Below are 14,661 nucleotides of genomic sequence, written 5' to 3' on the forward strand. Positions count from 1 at the left end.
ATGCACATACACATATATACTTATGCACACATGAAATAGAAGCATGCAGTTCACAAGAGGACTGGTAAAATCAAATGGCCATTGTTCTCTTTGGAGAAGGGTAACATGCTAAAATATAACTACACAGTAAGGTAAATCAGTAAGTGTCAGTAACTATTCAGACAATGATTTTGGATTGCATGTTAACAGTCTATATACCTGCGGGGTAGGAGATGGTTTAACAATATATAATGGGAAACTCAGCAGAAAAAGTCTTCTAAGAAGAAGTGGGGTAAAGGGAAGGTAGTACATATTTATTAGGTATCTACTCTGTCAAGCAGTATGATAGCTCTTTATATATGCTTTTTGATCTTCATAAAAACCCTGGGAATTAACTGCTATTATTATCTTTATTTTACATTTGAGGAGACTGAGGTGAACAAGTTAATACTTTTGAGGTAGATAAGTTAACAATGACTTGACTAGAGTCAAACATAGAGTTTTTAAGTGTCTGAGGCAGTATTTAAACCCAGGAATTCTTGGCTCAGAATCCTTTCCACAATGCAACAATATTTATTAAGTACAGATCCAATTTTCTTTTCATTTTATAATGCTGCATCTTAATAGATGCCACTGTTACTAAAATGATTTATTAAAAATAAATCTGTTGAAAAGCTTCTTTGTTCACATTTTCAGACCATTCTCCTGCCAAACTTTTGTCAATAGCATGGTGGGGCTTTTAGTCTTCAAGTAATCACATTAGGAAGAGCTTTACTTATTGGGATGATTCAAGTATTGACTCTGAAATCTAATCAGATTGAAACAAGATTATCTCACATCCTCCCTTCTAGTTTATCAATGCTTGGTTGGCATTGTTTTATGCCTCATGATTGAAATGCAACTTTGTACTTCAGGCTTTATTTTTCTTCTGGTTCCATGTTTGAATGATAACTAAAATCTAAACAAACAGCAAAATGAGGCATGCTTTGTACATAACAAGTAGGCAAAATGACAGGACTTTCATTTGGCAAACTACAAAGTATCTAAGGTAAGGCAGGATTTAAGCACTCCATAGAGCCAATTCTCCATCTTTTGCAAACTGCTTTTTTCTCCTGGTTTTGGAACTTATATATGCCTAATGTTCCACAGTGTTGCTATTCCTAGACAGGATTACCAGGCTATAGCTATATTTTCTGGGATTCTTGGAAAGCTGTCTTGCAAATATAGGTACATATTACAGTTTAATTTTTTTTTCCAAAATGAGGTAGCTAGATGATTTAGTGAATACGGTGCCTAAAGTCAGGAAGAATTGAATTCAAATCTAGCCTCAGCTGTGTAACTCTAGGCAAGTAATATAACCTCTGTTTTACCTTAGTCTTCTGGAAAAGGAAATGGCTAACCACTCCAATATCTTTGCTAAGAAAATCCTATGGACACTATGATCCTTGGGGTCACAAAGAGTTGGATATAAGCAAACAACTGAAAAACAGCAATATTTTGCAAAATAAATCTCCGAAAGAGAATATCCAGAATGTAAACCTAAGAGTTTGTAGGAAGACTATCATACACTAAAACTAAGAAAAGCCCAGATCTATCACTGATACGCTAATTAAACTTTTAAAATGTTCTCATTAAAAAGAAATAAGAAGAATCATCTGCAGACATCTCCATCTGAACCAATGATGCAGGGAAGATACATGGTAATCCTAAAGAAACCCTAAAGTAGAAAAGATAGAAAAGATAGAAAGCACCTGCTCCAACAAGCCTGAGATAATAGGAAAGTGGTACCTAGCTGAATCCAGCTATAACCAGAACCCAGTAATGCTCAGTTTGGGTATTTATGGGAGGAGGGAGTGTTGATCCTAAAAACAGTAGCAGGAGAAGGGTCTAGTCAAAATTTAACCCTGAGAGAGCCAAAACTCAGAGGCAGGAGCCCCTGTGTGTCTATATGTGATGGGAATGTAGGGGAAGAGGGTAGTGGGTGGGGGACTCATCCTGAGCTCAGAAGCAGATTAAAAAGGGGCAGCTGGATGGCTCAGTGGATTGAAAGTCAGGCCCAGAGATGGGAGGTCCTGGGCTCAAATCTGGCCTCAGATACTTCCCCGGCAAGTCACTTGACCACCATTACACAATATTGATTCCAAGAGAGAAGGTAAGGATTTAAAAAAAAAAAAAAAGAAGCAGATTGAAAGTTCATCATGGAAAACAGATTAGGAAGAAGGTATTAGGAAAACTGAATGAGAGAGAAACCCTTATCAAATCCTAGAGTTGAAGCAGTCCCAGAGACCCTCAAAAGCAGAGGCTAACTTGAGCCAGCTAGAACCTGCTTCAGAGGGCGTATTATTAAATTTTCAGTTTAAGATCTTGCAGCTAGGAAATTGGCAAATAATACATATCAGATCTTAATTTATCATATTGTTGACCACTTAGGCTTAAGAAAATAATGGAGAAAATGATCATAATGCAGAGTAAACTTAAAAGTGCATTGTGAAAACATTTCTCCCTGGCGATCTGCTTTTTAAATTAATCACTAGCACACCATATCTTTAATGCTGGATCTTGTTTTGGTGGACAAACCCAGGACTACACCATTCATGTGTCAAGCAAAGGACTCAATCACAGGCCTTTCAACCTAGACACTGAGATTTTTTAGATAAGTAAATCAAGGAAAACTGAACAAAATGATGAAACAACCTGGATTGAGAGAAACTTGTACAATAAATTCTGAGGAAATGAATACTCGATGGAAAAAAGATTCCTAGAGCCGAAGGATTTGTACTTGGACAACATAAAATGAGTGATATAAAATAGAATAACTAGGGAAGCAAGAATGATAAGGAGAATTTACACCTTAAAATGTTTAGTGGAAAAATCCTTGAACATTAGAATTTATCCAAAAATGTGCCAATCCAGTTAAATAATTTCAATCAAGATTTAAAAAAAAAAAGTTAAATATCATATCTTGATATTAATTTCACAATATTAAATACAATTGACCTGAAAAATGATTAAGGAAAAATAATCTAAGAATGATAAAATGACTTGAAAACATTAACCTCCCCTCAAAAAAATCCTGTATATTTCCATAAATTCTAATTAAAAAGTACTTATAACTCTTAGAATCAGAAGGCAAAGTAAAAAAAAAAAAATAAAAAGAATCCATTACAACTTTCCTTTTAATATTCTAGCCCAAATACAGAGCTTCTAGGTCAAATAAAATACCCAATAAGCAACTAAAAAGAAAGATAAAAATACTAAGGTCACACAATGATTGGCAACTGACATAATTAAGGGGTTTGGGGGGATTGCTATAATACACTATTCTAAAGGTTTAAGACTTACCTTCCCCCTTTTTTTCTCCCTTCCCTTCCCTCTTCCTTTATTTACTCATCTATGATTTTCCCTAGAATAAAGGAATATCTACCACAATAATATCCCTCACCATTTCCCCATCCCTACAAAGATTTTGATAAAGAAACATATTAAACTCAAAAAGGGAGCTGGATAGGATAAAGATAATGGAAGAAAAGAGTAAATTTAAAAGGGAAGGCAGAATAGGTAAGGAAATAGTGATAAGCCAAATAAATGAATTATGGAAAAAATAATGGGAAGGTATATGAAAAAGGAATGAATAAATAAAACAAGGGATTAAGAGCAAGTAAATTTCAATTTGTGTAATGTAAATCTGCATAAAGTGAGAACTGTCAATACTTGAATTTTTTTAAATTTTTGACTATATTCAATAAGGCTTTCATTTTGATGACAGAAAATTTTGCTTACATTATGAAGAAAATATGTTGCTAAGAATGTAACTGTCTTCTACTGCTAACAATGAGTTTTCTTTCTAGACAATATATAACAGGATATGGTAGATTTAAGAATGCAGAGAAATATAGAGATGGAAAAAGCTTCAGAGGCCAGTAAGTTTAGAGGAGGAAACTGAGGCTAGGAGTTTAAGTATATTGCCCAAGGCCACACAGATTTAAGTAAGCTTTAAAGGTAAGATTCAAATCTAGGTTCTCTGTCTTTCTACATAGTATAGGTAAATTTGAACTGATTAAGGCCTTCTTTAAATCATCTAAAAGTAGATCAAAACTACAATTAATTTGAGTTTTGACATTTAGCACCACTTAGTATTTACTCAGTACTTACCTTGGTATATTATTTTTAAAAATATCTATAATAGTAAGTAACCTTGATAATTTAGCCCTTTTAAATTAAGGTCACCATTCTTTAGGAAAGTATATTCTTAGAATTTATAGGGAGGCAATTTGGTATTAAGTAAAAAAGAGCATTGGTTCAGAGTCTCCAATTTTAAATCCTATCACTAGTGGTTAGAACCTGTGTGATTACTTGGGCAAGCCTTAATGTCCCTGGGTCAAGATATTCTTATTTATAAAGGGATGCACCTTAGATTCAGTAGTGTCTGAGAACCTTCCAGATAAACATTTATAATTGGTACATCCTGAAAGGTGGGACTGTAAATAGATTACTAGGAGATAGATGGCACAACTGATAGAGTGTTGGGCCTGAAGTCATTAAGGTCTGAGTTTAAATCTTTAAATAGCTATTTGAACCTGAAAAAGTCAGATAAATGTTGTCTGCCTCAGTTTCCTCAACTCTAAATGAGAATGATAATAGCATCTACCTCCTGAGATTATGAAAAAGACCAAAAGATATGTTTAGAAAGCACTCAACTCAAGACCTCACAAAGAGTAGGCACTTAAAAAATGGTCATCTCCTCCCTTCTTGCCTCCTACACTTCCATATGAATTGTTTCCAAGTCCTATACATTTCTCCTTTATAATAACTCTTCTCTATTTCTTGAATTTTCCTCTTTGTATCCTCAGCACTTCACATCTAGAGTATTGAAATAGCCTGTTAGCTGGTTTCCCTGCTTCAAGTCTCTGCACTCATCTAACCTCTATTCAACTCTAATTGATCTTACTAAAGAATAGTTCTTATTAGATCAGTCCCTAACCCTCTCATTCCCCATTCAACAAAGTGTGGTGGCTCCATTGTTGCCAAAATCAATGAAAGCATTCTCAGTTTGGTACCCTACTATCTTTTCAGTCTTCTTAGAATTTATCCCACTTTCCTTCTCCATATATTCTATGATTCTAAAACACTGTCTTCTTTGCTGTTCCTCACACTCTAAACTCCAGGCATTTTTACTTGTTATTACCCATGCCTGGGATTCTCGTCCCATTCATTGATATCTCTCAGCCTCTTTTACTTCTTCTAACTCCCAGATAAAATTCCACTTTCTACAAGAGAATGTTTAAACCCATGCTTTAATATTAAGATTTTTCCCCCAGTATCTTCATTTTAACCTGTTTAATTCTTTTCTATATAACTAGCTATTTTCTTTTTGTCTTTTTTTTTTTTTTTTTACTATGAACTCCTTGAAAGCAGGGACTCTCTCTCTCTGTTGCTCTGTCTCTGCCTCTGTCTCTGTCTGTCTGTTTGTCTCTGTCTGTCTATCTCTGTGTGTGTGTGTGTGTATTTGTGTGTGTGTGTGTGTGTGTGTGTAGGGAACATGATTTTTGTATTTTTTAGTTTTCCTTTCTTTTTGTTTTCAACATTTAGCAGGAAATTTTTAATATATTTAAGTATTTAACAAATACCAGTTGATTAACTAACCTATAATAAGTTTTAACACATGATGTAGGGTATTTCACTGTGTAACTTGCACTAATATATCCACAGTCTTCTTCCCAGACACTAAATGGAATACGTTTTTTGAGTCAATCAACCAAGGCATATAGGGTTTAGTATCCAGATGGTGATTCAACAAAAGCTGATTGTTTCACATGGGGTTAAGCAGAAGATCTTGGCCCCATTAACACTGTTGTCTAACAAATTGAAATTTAAATCATCTTGAATTTTTTTTTTGGACTTGAACTGTGAATTCATTTCTATAGGGAAGTCTCAATAAGGAAATTCCCTTTGCAAAATAAGATCTGCAACTAAGAATCTTAGAGAGAAACAGGGAGGCAATAAGTTGTATGTGGGGCAGTTGGGTAGCTCAGTGGACTGAGAGCCAGGCCTAGAGATAGAAGGTCCTAGATTCAAATATGGCCTCAGACACTTTCTAATTGTGTGACCCTGGACAAGTCACTTAACCCCATTGCCTAACCCTTACCACTTTTCTGTCTTAGAATCAATAGGCAGAAGATAAGGATTAAAAAAAAAAAGTTGTATGACTTACATAAGTCATTCTCTTTATATATGTCAGAGAAGGGACTCAGAACTAAGTCTTCTTGTCTCTGAGGCTACTCCTTTATCAAATGTGCCATATCATCTCTAGATTATAAAGTATTTTTATTTTTGTAAATTATTTTGAAATAGCAAGCATATCCATAAAAATTCTATTTTACTTTGAGAAATCACGGCACCTCTGATAAAGACCTCATTTATTTTACAACCTTCTTTTTTTCCTAATTTTAAATGCTAATTTGTTGCAAATGCATTTTACTCAACTAACAGACTTTTTTTTTGAGAATCTTCTGACAATAAGTAAATATCCTGTGGAAGAAATAAGGTGATTAAGATGGTTATCTTCCCTGATGGAGAAAACAAACTATTTCAAAGGATGAAGCATATAGACCTGATCTATTAACTAATAATACATAGCAGTAAATAATATGATACAAAGTCATCTACCCACCAAAATTCAGTAATAATCTCTCAAGGGAAAAATGTATATTTAATGAAATTGAGTAATTTCCAGAATTTCAAATGAAAAGACCAAAACTACTTCTAAAATTTGACATTCAAACATTAAGACTCAAGAGAAACATATGAAGGTAAACAGGAAAGAAAATATAAGAGATTCAATAAGGTTAAACTATTTAGCTATATATATTCCCATATGAAAGTAATACTTATAATACTTACAAACTTTATCAATACAAGGGCAATTAGAAGGAATACACATAGATAGAGCATATGGGTGAATTTATCATGATAAAATGATATTCAAAAAACATAATAAAGAGAGAAGAAAGAGGACTTCACTGGGAAAAGAATAGAGTGATAGAATGAAGTGAATTTTCTCTCATAAAGGAGTCGTGAAAGAGCTATTATAATAGAAACAAATATGGGAAGGTGGCAGGCAACACTTGAACCCTACTCTTATCAGATTTGATTCAAAAAGGGAGGAATGTTCACATTCAAGTAGATATAGAAATCTATATTACCCTAAGGGAAGCAAAAAGAGATGGAGATATGGGAAGGGGCCAGGGAAGGTTATAGTAGGATAGTGGGAGACAGTAGTCAAAAAAAAACAAAAAACAAACACACACTTGTAAGAAGGGACAGGATGAAAGGAGAGAGGAAAATAAAGAGAGAGGAAGTAGAATGGAATTAATTATCAGAACTGTAAATGTGAATAGGATGAACTCACCCAGAAAATGGAAGCAGACAGTAAAATGGCTTAAAAACCAGAACTATAGAGATACTTAGAGTTAAAGGTAAAGGGCTAGAGCAGAATTCATTATGCTTCACTGAAACAACAAAAAAACAGAAATAGCAATCATAATCTCAGACAAAGCTAAAGTAAAAAAATATCTAATTTTAAAAAAAGATAAGACAATTTTATCCTGTAAAAAAAAAATAGTGGGATAAAATTGTCTATGGACAATGAAGTAATTTTCAGTACCAAACATAGATGAACAAAATAGCATAGTATCTAAATATTTAAAGAAGAAATTAAATGAGTTATAGGAGAAAACAGTAAAACTATACTATTGGAGGACTTCAACTTTCACCTCTCAGAACCAGATACATCTAACCAAAAAATAAACAGGAAGGAAGTTTAGGAGCTGAATAGAATTCCATAAAAGTTAAATATAGGGGCAGCTAGGTGCCTCAATATATTGAGAACCAGACCTAGAGATGTGAGGTTCTGGGTTCAGATTTGACCTCAGACACTTCCTACCTATTGTAGAAAATGATAAGTAAAGGTAATGGAGACACCAGGGGTATTATAATAAAACTAGATGATTGTGGGTACACACACTGGGGTTTATGAGAGACTAGACTTGGACATGGAGACCAGAACAGCCAAGCTGTTCCTAACTGACAAAGGGACAGTTGATCAACTGTCACCCTGGGCCAGAGGCTTTGAATCCAACAGGCAAGGTAACAGGTTATAACTGGTTTTAATTATGAACAACTAAAAGTTGGGATAGGGATGTCTACTCTAAAACCTTAAAACCTAATGACAAAACCCACAGGGAAAGGGAAGGACTTATTTCTACACTAACTTAGTGACCTAAAAAGACAGGGCCTAAGGAGCTGTAATAGAGTCTCTGGGTGACTGCTTGAGACCTGGTCCTGCCAGGCTTGAGCACAGCTAAGGGCTGATGTGATTTTGGGATTCTCACTGCAATCCACCGATGATCTCTGGATGCCAAGAGCCAAGGTGGTCTCAGGTACCAAGTAGGGAGGTTTTTGCTTGAGACACTGTCCACCAGATCCCAAACAGATTCTCCTCTTCCCTTGGTACAGCACTGAAGATCTTGACCTCTTTGCTAGATGTCACCACCACACAGGATTCCAGGGAAAAACAGGATGCAGGGGGTGTCCTTTACTCTGAGGTCTCCCGGGGCTAACCACAATTTGTGCTAACCCCTAATGGAGTCCCTCTCAGAGTCCAAGTCACTTTTTCCTGCTCCTTCATTCCATCTTAGAATTCCCAGCTCCTGCTCCTTCAGGCTAGGTCAACCTTAATACTTAATTAACTAACTAATCTAATCTTCCTCACAACACTATGTGATCCTAGGCAAGGGACTTAACTCCAAATGCCTAGCCTTTACCACTTTTCTGCCTTGGAACCATACACAGTATTCATTCTAAGACAGAAGATAAGGGTTAAAAAAACACGATAGACCTCTAGAAAAAGTCAAATGAGAATATAAAAGAATATACCTTTTTCTCAGCAAATCATGACCGAATTGAACAACATATGCCTATGGATTATTTTGGTTCCAAGGGAGAAATATATGTATCTACTTCCTTCAGTTGAAGAAGTTTCTTTTAGGCCAAATTAATAGGATTCCTGTTCATTGTGTGCATAGGATATGTCATCCCAGGACTAAACATTGGATCTAACCTCAATATTCATATTATTTTTCCCTAACTCTTTTATGTAATACTTTTTTTTTCCTGTTTGCTCTCATACATTAGGGTTTATAAGAGAGAAAAATTGGAAATGGGATAAAATACTGTCTTAAAACTTATTTTAAATAAATTTGAAGCATTTCCAACTTCAAAAATATAGACATGCTTCAACACTGATTTCATTGTAAAGTCTTTGAATCTGCCAGTTTTTGATTATGAAATAGAAATGGTACATTGATGTAGGTCCAATATTGAGCAGTACTTATTTGCCAATGTCTGTGTATTAGTCTCTTGGGGGACTTCAAAGAAACTTATCATAGTAGCAGAACACAAAAAAAGGAAAGGGCATCCTTATGACTCATCTCTCTTCTAGTTTTAAAGCTTTTTTATCCCTGAGGAAGAGCTTTTGCTCCTGGACTCTATTCAAGAAACCTTTGGAATTGTTGCTCATATTTTTACCTTTCTGTACTGTTTACCTTCCTGCCTTGCTCCTTTATACCTCCATTAAATGTTAAATGAGTTCAACATTTTTGAGCAAGGCTCTCAAGCCTCTTGCCAGGTGTTTCTGAGTTTATCCAAAAATGGAGAATGAAATCAGTTCTCTCCAGGTTCTCCATTCCCTCTGGGAGGCAAATAGTTCCATGTCTGTATGTCAAATGGAAATGTTTAAGATTAGGAGATATCTTTAACTCAAATGAACTTCTGAATTTAAAAATTATGGGAATAGAAATTTTCTTTTCCTTCCCACATTTTCTTTGATTACTTTTCACCTCTATTATTTCACTCCTCTGTCTCCAATCCCACCCCTCTCCCTACCCAATACTCACACACATTAACATTCATACCATATCTTTCTCTGCAAACTCAGATTTTGGTCAGCTTTATCTCTGTTTTTCCTAATGTATTTTTCCTACATTTTTCCTAATGTTGTATTTTCCTTTCTATAGAATAAAGGAAAATCATATTATGCTTCGTAATTAAATATCATTGACAGGCATACTTCTTTTAAATTCACACCCTACCATACCTATTTCTGGACTTCTTTCTCTCAGAATTCTTTTTTTTAACCCTTATTTTCTATCTTAGAATAATATATATTGATTAAAAGGCAAAAGAGCGATAAGAGGTAGGCAATGGGGCTTGTGACTTGCCCAAGATCACACAGCTAGGAAGCTTTTGAGGCAGATCTGAGCCCAAGACCTCTAATCTCTGGACCTGACTCTCAATCCACTGAGCCACCTAGTTGCACCCATCTCACAATTCTTTTCTTTAAAACATTAAGTTGGTAAGTAGGAATATTTCAAAACAAACAAAACGAAATGTGAAAGAAAGAAAATAATCCTAAATCCCTTTTTGAATCTTTAATGAAAACCAGTTAAGTAAAATAATCCATCTTCATAGTTGGGAAGACCTCTTTCACATGACTATGGGAACCTGAGGCAGTCATCTATTCTTAGACATGCTCCAGAGTATTTCCTATACTCATAAATTTATTTCCTTTCATCATTTCCAGTCTTTACTTCTTCCCTCAGTTTTCTTTCTCCTATTTCTTCCCATTTACTAGTACAAGTCCAAAAATTCAGTTCAATTCATTCAGAACAACATATTATATCTGTGGCCTTATGAGGATACTACATTAGACTCCATAGTGTAGGGGAAATGAGACAAAAACCAAAGACATCTTTTCTTCCCTTGAGGAGCTTATAATAGTACAAGGATCTTAAACTCAAAGAAAACCATAAGTACTGAGTGTTATTTTTTTCCCCTCATCCTTACACCCTCCCCATTGTTTTCCTCTGGGTTAAATTTTTCTGAGAATTTATCTAAGTGATTAATTTACATAAGAAAGTTTACTACTACAGACATTTAAAGAACACTGAAGACAAAACTTCTAGACATTGGGATAATAAAAACATCAGAAAGAAGGTACAGAATTTGTGTTCAGGAATCTAAGGAGTTGGAATTTGTTAATATGTAATAGAAGCAATGCATATTTTTTTAAAGATAAAAGTTTTATTGACTGTAGCTGTAAAGCTGATTTAGAAAGATGAAAAGCATTTTTTTAAATAAATTTATTTAAATTTAAAAGTGTTCTAACCTTTTTTAGGTTATAAGAACTCTGCTAACCTATTTTTCTACAATTCAGTCAGTCCTTTGGGGAAAATTAAATTTTAGCAAAATTCATTTTCCTTATCTGCCATTTCAGGCATAGGAGCTTTTACATTGTGTATCACTTTGTTTTCCTTTGCATAACCACTGTTTGATTCCTGGACTGCCTGGAGATATTTGTCCCATTGTTTTCTCCCAAGGGCTATCTTTTTGTATTGGCTAAAAGGTACACTGTATCACCTAAGGGATGACTTTGTGGCTCTTTCAGAGAGAATAATGAGTTAAATTTACTTGAATAAACATACAGTATTGTTGTGGTGATTAGCATTTAATATCTAATGGAAATGTAAAATAGAATATGTGAGTAGTTGTGCCATTTATTTGAAGTTGGCATATTTGCTTATCCAAATTTATTGCTTTTATAGAACAATGAAATCTGTATAATTCATCTGTTTACCAAATTTCTTGAGGTTTTCCAGTAGATAATCCCATAGAAGTGGATTCATTTTGATAGTTACATTTTTGAGAACTTTTTATATTAATTACATTTTATCCAGTGGAGTTCACAGGATCAGATTTTCAGCTGGCAACATTAGAAGACACTGATTCTGATCCCTTCATTTTACATATGAGGAAATTGATGCATGAAGAAGTTAAGTGAGTTACTCAGGATCACAGAGCAAGTTGGTTTCTGAATCTGAATGTGAACTCAGGTCTTCCAAAGTAGAGGTCTAGCTTTCTATTTGATGGGCCACCTAGCCAGATTATCTGTTTTTTATTGTCCATTCTCAGAGTATTAAGATGGAGGCTATTAATGATTTCTATATAGTTCTTATTGAAATAAAATTCATACGCACTTCATATATGTAAAAAATATTCAAGTACTTAGTGACATGTTTTATTTTATCTTCAAGTATGTAGCAGATAATCACAATAATAACTGATATTTTTATCATGATTTCATATTTACAATATAATTTATTGGCATTTTCTCATTTGAAATTCACAATAATCCTGAAGAAGGTAACATGAATTTTTATCATCACCATTTTACAGATAAGGAAATTGAGACAAGTTTTGACTTGCCTTCTTGCCTATAAGTTTTGCAATTTATCCACCAGGTCAAGACACCTAAATAATGTTTTTGTTTGTTTTGACTTGGTATTTTTGGCCTTGAGTGGCATTATAATGAATATGCAGATGATGTTGCAAAGGCAATGTTGATCCTGTATCTACAACTATTCCTCTGCCTATAGATTTATTAATTCCCTCTCTTTTGTCATCATGGATATTTTCTGCTATTCTCAACATAACTGTGTGCTTGTAAAGTAGAATATGTAATTATCCACCTAGTTGTTTTGTCTATATAACCCTGAGCAGCTAAGAAGTTACTTTTGGAGTCAAAGGACTTGAGTTCAATTTTGTTCTTGCCCCTTCTTATGGGATCTCGATCAAAATACTTAACCTTTCTAGTTCTTAATCTTACTAGTTCTTATTACATAAACCTGTGATCTCTGAACAAATTCCCACCTGACTGTATTCCTTTGGACTTTTCCATCTTGCCCCTAGGAATCTCATCAACTTGCCAGATCACATCAGCCTTGGTGCACATACCTTATCAGTACCCTCTGATCCTGTGACTTCTCTGATTGGAGAGTGAAGTAGAGGGAGCTCTTCTTAGAACCTCCTATAAAGGAGGGGTACTTATGTTGTGGGAAGCTTTAGGTGAGCCCTGGGGTTCAGGATGGATACCCTTTGCAAGAATGCAAGACTCCAAAACTTAGCTTAAAAATAAAAAGAGAAATTTATTAATTTAGGGAGTTATGGTGAAAAGTCGGGAGACAGGCTCAAGTGTGGACTCTGCCTCTCCCAGGGGATGGATTTTGGGTCTTTTTATACCCTATTGGCAATTGGTGCTACCTGACCAGTGTAAAGGTTAAAAATTAAAGGGTTTGACTAAATTTATAAGAGTGTGGTAGCCAGGAATTATGACTTAATTTCAAATTACTTTTTATGGTAGTTTATTTACAAAAGGAGAAAGAGTGAAAGTAAGACAATCAGAGAGTAGATATTTACTCTAGCCTCTCCAAAATAGGCAGGGCTCAAGAGGGTCCAGCAAAGGAGGCCCAGAGGTAAATTAAATAAGGGTTTTAGCCACAAGGCCTTCTCCAAGAGGAGAGGCCTCTCGGAGGCTAGTACCTCCAGAACAAGCCAGGGAAAGGAGTCATCCTTTTTCACTCACCCACTTGGTAGTTCTAAGGGAAAATAGAAAGGCAGTCCGAGGTCCTCAGCTGGAATTCCTCCAGGGTCAAGTTGAAGGCAAAAGACCTACTCAAAGGAGGTTCTTTCCACTTTTATAGACCATTCCTTTCCTCACTTCCTGTGCCTTCCTTCCTCTTTACGTGGACCAATTACAACTAAAGTTTTGCTTAGGACTGCCCAGGGAGCAGTCAGTCAACTTTGATTTGTCACCCACTATCAGAGAGTTGAGTCACAGATCACCCCCCACTTAAGGATAAGTGGTGTATATATGTTTCTGGTGATTAAATCTAAAAATGGGCAGGGGAGAGTTAATCCCATCTTCACACCAGAGAAGGTTGTGAATTCAAGCAGAAGTGGGGTGTTGGTCACCTGATCAGGCTCAGAACTCTGTTTTATGTACTGAAGACATAGAGTTTGGCTTGGTATAGCTTAGGGGACAAGTCAATGTCCTAGATTACAACTGACAATATAGGGCATAACCAGAATATGTATATCTGTGTCCATCTCAAAATCTATGGGAAAATCCAAGGCAAATATTTTTCTCAGGGGACTTTCTTATTGTGAGTTTTTGATCTTCAGGGTCACCTTTTCCCCAACATTAACAAGAATGCAAGGAAGGAAAGGGATTTTCCTGCTTACAGTTTGGTCTGAAGCATTTCTATAATTTGGTGTGTACAAAACGAAACCCAGAGTCCCATGCCACTTAGACCAGCCATCTCTTCATTTTCCATCCACTTACTTTCCTATTGACTTTTCTGCCACACACCCTTATTGAGTACCTTTCTCCTTTCCCCTTTTCAGCTTCATTTTGTGGATTGTCTTCCTCAGTTAAGTTCCTTAACATCAGGGACTATATTTCTTATTTGTATTTTCAATACTTAGCACAGTACCTGGCACATAGCAGTTATTTAATAAATGTTTATTGATTGACTATGGATTGATTAAAATTTGGCATTAAATGAACGAACATGGAACTATATATATATACATATATGTATATATATATATATATACACACACACACACACACACACATATACATATTTACACTTACTGGGCTTATCTGTCATTTAGTCATCATGTAGACACAATATGGTCTTTTAGCATATGATCTGCTGATTTCTGTTTGGGATGTTTTTTATCTACCAAGTGCCTTCTTTATTCAGTTCCTTAGAAAAAATTATA

The 14,661-nt window shown here is 35.1% G+C and overlaps 1 protein-coding gene across 1 annotated transcript in view; it reads left to right on the forward strand.

Moving 5' to 3' along the window:
* The window catches only part of CNTNAP5 (contactin associated protein family member 5), an 845,810-nt gene that overhangs the window by 424,544 nt on the left and 406,605 nt on the right, over nucleotides 1-14,661 (forward strand). The gene's annotated exons all lie outside the window — the stretch shown is intronic.

Source organism: Gracilinanus agilis, chromosome 3 (assembly GCF_016433145.1).
Source record: "Gracilinanus agilis isolate LMUSP501 chromosome 3, AgileGrace, whole genome shotgun sequence".
Lineage (NCBI taxonomy): Eukaryota > Metazoa > Chordata > Mammalia > Didelphimorphia > Didelphidae > Gracilinanus > Gracilinanus agilis.